This window comes from Triticum dicoccoides, chromosome 5B (genome assembly GCF_002162155.2).
Source record: "Triticum dicoccoides isolate Atlit2015 ecotype Zavitan chromosome 5B, WEW_v2.0, whole genome shotgun sequence".
NCBI lineage: Eukaryota > Viridiplantae > Streptophyta > Magnoliopsida > Poales > Poaceae > Triticum > Triticum dicoccoides.
The window spans coordinates 456,767,654-456,776,456 of NC_041389.1; positions in this window are offsets into that span (position 1 = coordinate 456,767,654).

Genomic DNA, 8,803 nt, shown 5'->3' on the forward strand with positions numbered 1-8,803 from the left:
TTAAGATTTTTACTAAAGTTCTGACTAATAGACTAGCTTTGATTATTGGTAAACTGATCTCTGAAAATCAGTCTGCCTTTATTAGAGGTAGATACATCTTGGAGAGTGTGGTTACTGCACATGAAGTGTTACATACTACACACTCTTCTGGTAGGAAGGGGATGATTTTTAAAGTAGATTATGAAAAAGCATATGATAGAGTGAACTTAGACTTTGTCTAAGAAGTTCTTAAGCTTAGAGGTTTTGGTAGGAAATGGATCAACTAGGTTAAGAGCATAACCCAACAGGGGTCCATTGGGGTCAAAGTGAATGGTGAAGAGAGTGATTTCTTCATTACTAGTAGTGGCTTAAGACAAGGTGACCCTTTCTCACCTCTACTTTTTAATCTTGTAGTAGATGTTTTTGCTAAAATGGTAATTAAAGGCTCACAAGCAGGTCTGATTAGAGGGCTATGCCCTAATTTCCATCCAGGGGGTGTTACATGTCTGCAATATGCAGATGATACTCTGCTTTTTGTAGATTATGATCATAGAGCTGCTATTAACCTCAAGTGGGTCCTGACTTGTTTTGAACTAATCTCTGGTATGTCTAGTAATTATCATAAAAGTGAGTTAGTTCCCATTAACTTGGAAGAGGTAGAAGTCCAAGCTTTCCTAGATATCTTTAATTGTGTCAGGGGGAAGCTCCCTATCAAGTATTTGGGGATCCCTTTGCATTTTGATAAGCTTAGGAGGGAAGATTTGCAACCCCTTGTTGATGCTTTACTGTCTAGAATGGCTGGCTGGAGGGGTAAATTATTATCCCTGCTGGGGAGAGTAACATTGGTAAAAACCTGTTTAGCCAGCATACCTATCTATCTGTTGTCCTTTTTTAAATTCCCCAAATGGGCTATTAACTTGATCAACACCCAGCTAGCTAATTGTCTTTGGGGTGATGAAGAAGGAAACCATAAAATTCATTTAGCTAATTGGCAGTCTGTGTGTATGAGGAAGGAGTATGGTGGCATGGGGATACCAAATCTACAGGACTTGAACTTATGCTTAATAGGCTCTTGGATTAAAAGATATATTTTTAGTGAAGGTTCCCTTTGGAGGAGATTTATTGACTCCAAATATAACACCAAAAGGCCAAATATCCTCTGTTGTAATGATCCTCATCCATCCCAATTCTGGAAGGGAGTGATGTGGGCTATGAAAGCAGTCAAATTGGGGTATAAATGGTCTGTAGGCAATGGTAGATCAGTGAAATTTTGGGAAGATATTTGGTTTGGTAACTCTCCACTTGCCACACAATTCTGGGATTTGTATTGCATAGCTAATGATAAGAACAAAACCATAGTTGATACTTCGGATGGTGAGACTCTCAAAATCTCCTTTAGGAGGAATTTTGATAATGAGTTGATGCAGCAGTGGCTTGATTTAGAATCCATTGCTAGATCAATAATCTTCACTGAAGTGGAAGATAGTTTGATTTGGCAATTTGAGTCGAAAGGGATATACTCTTCTAAATCTCTGTATGTTGTCATTAACTTTAGAGGGGTGCAACCTATCTACACTCCTGCGGTGTGGGACTTAAAAATTCCACCCAGGATTCAGGGATTTCTTTGGCTCTTCTCTCAGAATAAAATTATGACCCGTGACAATCTGAGAAAAAGAGGTATTCCAAAGCCTCTGGAATGTATTCATTGTAAAGAGATGGAATCTGTTCATCATTTGTTTTTTGAGTGCGTGGTGGCTAGAGTAGTGTGGAAAGAGTTTGAGATAATATTTGATAGAACTTTCCATTCCTTTATTGAGTTAGCTGCGTGCTGGCTTTGCAACAAGAAATTTGCTCATTTGAATATGGTCTCTTCTGCGATTCTTTGGGGATTGTGGAATACCAGAAATTCCATAGTGTTTAATAGATCTAAATGGATTTCTGTCAAACAGGTATGGCAGAGAATAAGTTCATATCTAGGAGATTGGGTGAAACCGCACAGGGAGTTGCAGGAGGGGGCAGTAAAACTTTTCAGCGATCTCCTGTTGAGAAGACTGAGGTCTCCGCTGGAACTGGAACCAGACTGAGATGCCGTGAAGCTGCAGAGCAACTCTCCTGGTCTAAAACCATCCTTGGGAAAGCACACGGGGGGTGCGCTACCCTGGATCAAGTGAAAGAAAATCCAATGATGGCGGAGGAGATCCATGTGGTTTTCGTCCCGATGAACTGATCAAAATATATGGCTGCTCTAGTCGGCTGTCTCTTGGCGATTCTGTAGACTGTTGGTAGGAACTTTGTTCATGTCAGCCCTTGTGGCGTTGTTCTGATTTCTGTTTTGAACCTGGTTTCATGCCAGAAGACTATGTATGCACCTGTGGTTTCATTTTTATGAAAAATGGAGCAGGGGGGGTTCCCCTTTGATCGAAAAATAAAGGAGGTTCAGGCTGCGGCGGCACGGGAGCAGCAGCGACAGCGCCCCCGCGGCCACCTGGAGTGCGGCGCCGCAGATCGTCAGCCTGAACCAGACGGCGGTGTCGTTCTCCTCGTACCCGCACCGCAGCAGCTGCATGCATGATCGATCGGTCGGTCGGTCGGTCGGAATGTAGGAGACGTACGGTGACGGCCGCAAAGGCAAGGGAAGTAGTAGTGGTTACGTACCTGGCCGCACACGGCGGAGCCCAAGGCGTACGAGACGGTGACGACCGCGAGGCAAGGGAAGCAGCAGGTGGCCAGGACCCCCGAGGCAAGGAAAGGGAATGGACGAGCGGCCATCGACGCCGATCCATGGGTGGATCCATCCAAGGCAGCTACGTTCACAACAAGAACAAGGACGCACGCGCGGTTTACGCTTCTGTGGCAAAAGAAACGTAGGAAAGAAGGGGGAGGAGAAGGACGGGGACTCACCCATCAGCTGGTCGGATGGAAGGAGATGGAGCTTCCTGCTGCTTGCAAGTCGATCTGGAGCCTGGAGGCGGCCGGAGGGCCGTTTAAATAGCCGAGCGACCGATGCGGCCTGCGGGAGGAAGAGGAGAAGGACGGGTACTCTACTCACCGATCGTACAATGGGATATGCTTTAGTTCTTTGGAGATGTCCAGAATTATTGTGTGCTCCAAACACGCGCGCGCGCGCGCGCGCGCGCCCCTGGCAAAGCGACGCCGCGTCGGCTCGTCACCGATCGTACAATGGTACTCTACACACACGGGGCTTTATTTCTTTGCTTGGTGACGTGTCAGAGCCCGAGCTGCACACACACAGAGAGGAGATCCGGTGGTGCGGCATGTACGCAAGCATACGATGATCTCTCATTGCACTGACGATGGACATCGGAAACTACGGCGAACTACGGCGAAGCTGCTTTGCAGATGCACAGAATTCTGTGTGAAGTAAAAAGCTAGCTATCCCGTGTGCCTTGTGCACTAGTGTTGCATGCCAGCTATCCCACTCGCTAGGATACTTAGGGCACCTCCAACAGTACACCTATAGCCTTCCCTCAAAAAGAAGAAGAAAATACAGTACACCTATAGCCACTCTGACGGACTGGTTGATCAGGTAGCTATTTAGGTCTACTAACAACTAGACTGTGACACGCGCTTTGCCGCGTCGTTCTTTAGTCGTGAGTTAAGTCTCGCCTATTTATTTTCTACGTGGTTTTTTTAGAGACATTTTACGGTGCATCATACTCCTGTAAATAGTGGGTAGTATATAATTGATCCAATGGTTATTATTGATCCCTGTTTTTTTCTCTTGAGGACATTTTGGTAATTGGCTGTAAGGTAGATTAGTCCTTTCTTAATGATAATTTTATTGATTAATAATATGGATAATTGCAATTGATTAATATCACACCTTGAAAAGAATTGCCCTATCTTAGTTCGTAGGCTCCCCTTCTAGGATTCCCTTCTCACTCGTTCTTCATTCGTCGCCTGAGTCACACAGGGGCGGCCGCTCCTTCTCCCGCCCTTTGATCGTCGTGCCTGAGTCGCACAGTGGTGGCAGCTCCGTCTCCCGCCCTGCGGTCACCGCCGCGAGATCTTGGACGGGGCCCCAAGATCTTCAACGGCGCAGCCGGCCCGCGCCGACCGGCGGCCCTCTCTCCGTCGCAAGATCTTCGGACGGCGCCCGAGATCGGTTCCTCCCCGCGTCGTGGTTGAGATCCCTCGCATAGTTATGTCGCTTCTGACAGCTGTGCACATGGATGCTTGCTGTGCATGCAATAGGAATTCAAAAATGGCTGCTGGATCTGTGTGCGTATGGATTCTGGCTGTGCACACAATAGGAATTCGAAAAGGGCTGCTGGATTTGTGTGCGTGTGGAAGCTGGACTAGTAGTGTGTGTAAGGTTTCTAATCTTCTCATTTATCCTACCAACGAATAGTAGTGTGTGTGGGAACATACAATAAATTATGATGGCATCCAAGGGCCGCTGCCGCCCCTGTTGGACCCCTACCCGCCGTCGCCCTGGCGGACCAGTAGCGGCGCGTCGTCGTAGTCGAGGACGATGACTCCTCCCTCATCGCGGCCACGGCGCCGAGCGGAGTACTGCTCTAGAGCGCGGCACTGGCGCTCTAGCTCCGTCTGCACCCAGTCCTCACGCGCCCATTTCAAGGCCGCCTCCTCGGAGAGGCCCGGCTCCGTCTTGACCGCAGCGAGCCCCAGCTCCGTCTTCACCGCGGAGGAAGAAGAAGACGTTGTCCTCCTCGGCATCCACTGGCCCACGAAAACACAGATTTCCCCCTCGCCCCGTCGGTGCCCTGTATCGTGGAAAAGCAGTTGGTGGGAGGAACATTTCAGCCCATGCGCGTTCCCCACCCCCATTCCACAGCCATCCGTCGTCGTCGCTACCCGCCCTCCGCCTTCGATTCCGGCCATATCCGCCAACAGAAACACACCACCTGGGTCCACCGTGCCGCTTCACCGGCACCCCAGATCAATCGCCGCCGAGTCGCCGCCCGCCCTGAATCCATCGCTAAGTCCTTTTCCGCCCCTTCAAATTAGATTTAGCGAACGATTTCCGTTCACGCGAGCTCCGTTGCGGTTTGTAGATGGATTTGAGCCCTTGCGAGGAATTTTTGCTCAAGGATTCGTCCTCGTTCGACGACTCAGACATAGAGACGCTGCTCGAGAACAATCGACAACAGATGGTGGTGGTGGTCCTTGCTGTGAAGGAGCTCGAGGATAGGAACAGAAAGAGACGGCAAGGATCGACCATCGGCCGTCTTTGCATCCCTCGCATTTTTACATTCATTTAATTTAAGATTTGTATCATTGTTGTATTCGGAACAATTCTTGTATTGAGTTACAAGTTTAATTCTTAGATTTGGATAATTATTGCGATTTGAATGATTGTTGTATTGTAGTGTTCATATTTTAATTTATATTGATTTTATATTTCTATGCAATATGACATATATGTGTCAAATTGAGAAAAAAAAACACGTGTTTTGTGGGCTGGCGCGAGCAGCGGCTGGACAAACCCAGCAAAGCCACGGCCTTGCGGGGCCTGTTCGGCCGCACCCCGTGCCAGCCCTCAAAACAAGTTTTCCTCGACCCTTATACTCACTCTAAGGGTCCGCCCGATAAGGGGTCTGCTAGAGATGCTCTCACAATGGCCACGCGGGCACAGGCGAGTCGTACATTACCTGGAATTGATCGATAATGTTTCAATAATTCATGTGAATGTTCAGACGTTTTCTGTTGGACCATAATTGCGCATTATTAATTAGTAATGGCAAGAAAACCATCATGATTTAGGATGTTCGTTCAGTTCAACATGAATGATCTCAATCCCGCAAAAAAATAATTCTCTAGCTGAGATCTAGTCTTACAAAGTGTGGGTTAAAATTTTAGCAACATATATGATCATCATGAACCAAAAAAGCATCGAGCATCTCCTACATTTCTATCTCTCTTCTTGTATTTTTTTGGCGAGTATTATGTCATTCGAGGTGTCCTTCTCTCCTGAAATAGGCAACTCTGATGCTAGATCGTACAGTTTGATGGATGCGGATCCACCAGCGCCGGATGTGGATCGCAGAAGAGGATCCCGTGCTGGAAGTAGATAGATGAGGAGCCTGAGACATGAGATATGCACGCTTTGTTAACAAACCAGGAGATACTTAATCCCATGAAATCAGGAGATACCTAATCGAGAGAACCAGCCTGCGTTTTTGTAAACAATGAACTACCGAAACTGCCCCTGATCAGGAAATATACTACCAAAAATCTGCAGTAGTATTTTCATATCTGGATCGTCCAAATGAAAAAATGAACGGTCAATATTGATCTGATGCACCGTAAAATGTCTCTTTTATTACAGTCTGCTGATGCTCCTGAGTTGTGCCATGGGGGCTGGTATGCTCGCCGATGCGTTCGGCTGTTTGCAAAGTCCTGGTATTGTGATCTCCCGACGACACCCCAAATCTACTTGCGTCTCTCTTGGTGATGGTTTTATGCCTACTAGCTTGGTCGTGTCTTGTACGATTTTCGGCCCGGTTTTCCTTATAAACGGGTCAATTTGTTCTGGTTTTCGATCCGGTTTTTCTTATAAACTGGATCACTCCTTTGGCATTTTGGCCATTTTGAGTAATATATTCAGGTGGAGGAACTCCTCCCCCGGTGATTCTCAAAAAAAAAAATTACAGTCTGCTCAGTGTTTGTCCATAATTGTTACTTAATTATCTTACATAGTATTGTTGATCATAGGTTAAATTGTTAGTTCAGTGGGTGATTCGTGCATGTTACCACAGAATGGAATGCGTCCACCAATCAAGTTGGATGAGTTATCTGTCATCGGCCTCTTGCATGCATTATAAAAGACAGAGCCATCAAGGTATCTGTTCAAATACTTCTTCTGTTCCATAATATAGTGCATATAGATTATTATATTGAAGTTAAAGTTTGCAAACTTTGATCAAATTTATAGAGAAAACTATTTATATCTGCAATTCTAAATATCTAAATATGGAAATACTTCTTATAATGAATCTAATGATATATGCTTGGTATTATAGATGTAAATGTTTTTCTCAGAAAACTTGGTCAAAGTTTGTGTGGTTTGACTTTTAAAAAATGCACTATATTATGAAATTGTCCATCCGGCTCTAGGGAGCATTTGGTCATGTTTAGAGCATCTTCAGCCACGTGCCTCTAATTCGATCCCTCAAACACACGCGGACGCGCCCGGTCAGTGATCGGGTCCGTTTTGAGCCCCTATTTGTCCATCCGTGCAGCCACAATTCTCATTTTCTTCATCATATGTCCCGTCACTTGCACGTGATTGATGGAGACGAAGAGAGAAAGAAAATAATAAATGAAGAAATAAAAAATGTGGTCCGGGGCGGGGCCGCGTCCTACATGGCGGATTGACCGGGCGTGCCCGGTCGTGTCGACGAGTCCTCATATGCTCCCCATTTTTGAGATGAATATGAGGGTTCGTGGACAGTCTGGACATATAGAGAAGATATGAGGGGTCTGTTTGGGTAACTTTTTTCCTTTTCTCTTCTGTCCGGTCACTGACCGGGCGTGTCCGTGGGCATATGAGAGATGAGGCGTCCGGCTGTAGGTGCTCTTACCAAAAATATTAAAAAGTCAAGCATGCACATTAAAAAGTCAGGCATGTGATGTTGTGGGTAGCTAGCTGGAAAATGAGAATCACAGTGATGTTCTTATATACTGCATTTGTTTCATTTTACTCCCCGTATTAGATTTCTCTGAAGCCAAACTTTGTAGTTTAATCAAGTTATATTTAAAAAAATGCGTGATAGATCTAATGATATTTATTTTGTATTGTGCACAATGGCGGAGCTACGTAGAAGGCTGAGGGGGCCGTGCCCCCCTCAACCAAAGTGCAATTTTTTTACTAGGTAGTAATCGCCCTGCACTGCTGCTTTTAGATGGGCCATGTGCCCATGCACATACACGTAGAAGGCCACGAGCCTCTGGCATTATCACGCTTGCGCATGAACCTGCTAGGGGCTCGGCTGCTTCGACTCTTTTCTCCCCAACCACACTCGTCGCTCGGGCACGGCTGCTCGCCTGCTGACCTGATCCATCTATGAACCAAGCTGCCGCACTACCTCGACGCCGACGCCAAGGAGAAGATCGCCTCTGATCTGCGTGCACTAAGGTCGTGAGGGAGGAACAAAGGCACGCCTGAGACGGTCATCTTTGGCTCTTTGATATTGTCGTCGATGTCCGCGGCCGGCGAACCACCCCTTGTCGCCGGCCACCCCCATACAAATTTGTGTACTTGATTTTGTAAGTGCCATCCACCCAGCTCAAATACAACCCTAAACTACTGGATCCCTTTTTGTACCAACGACCAAGCCCTCTTCACGCACCAACTCGACTGCTTCTCAGTGACATGCTTCACTCAACCAAGCCGACGGTGCCGCGACGGACTGCCTCGAGCCCTCGACGTCATCCGGCCGTTGCCGAAGAGAAGGCGAGGAGGTTAGGAGGAGCTCCGCGTTTGGGCCGATGGCGACGACTCCAGCGCCTGGGGGGATCAAGGGCGCGCCCAGTATCAACCACTGGCCGGTGGTCGCGGGTTTCTGTTGTTGTCGACTACTTCAACTCTGGCGGGCCGGCCGCTTCAACCTGCAGAGTTTGTCTGAATTCTCTAACACCGAAAGCTTTGCCTCTACATCGACACTGCTCAGTATGAGTCAAAGTGGTTTTTCTTTTGTTCTTCCGTTGTGTGATTTGATATAGTTGAGATTCTTTTTGTGATAGCACTACAATTTTCTCTCTCAGTTTGTTAGTGGTTGATTGAATTGGAGTATACATATTATAAATTTGTTCTCTCAGTGGCAGTTGCTTACTACAG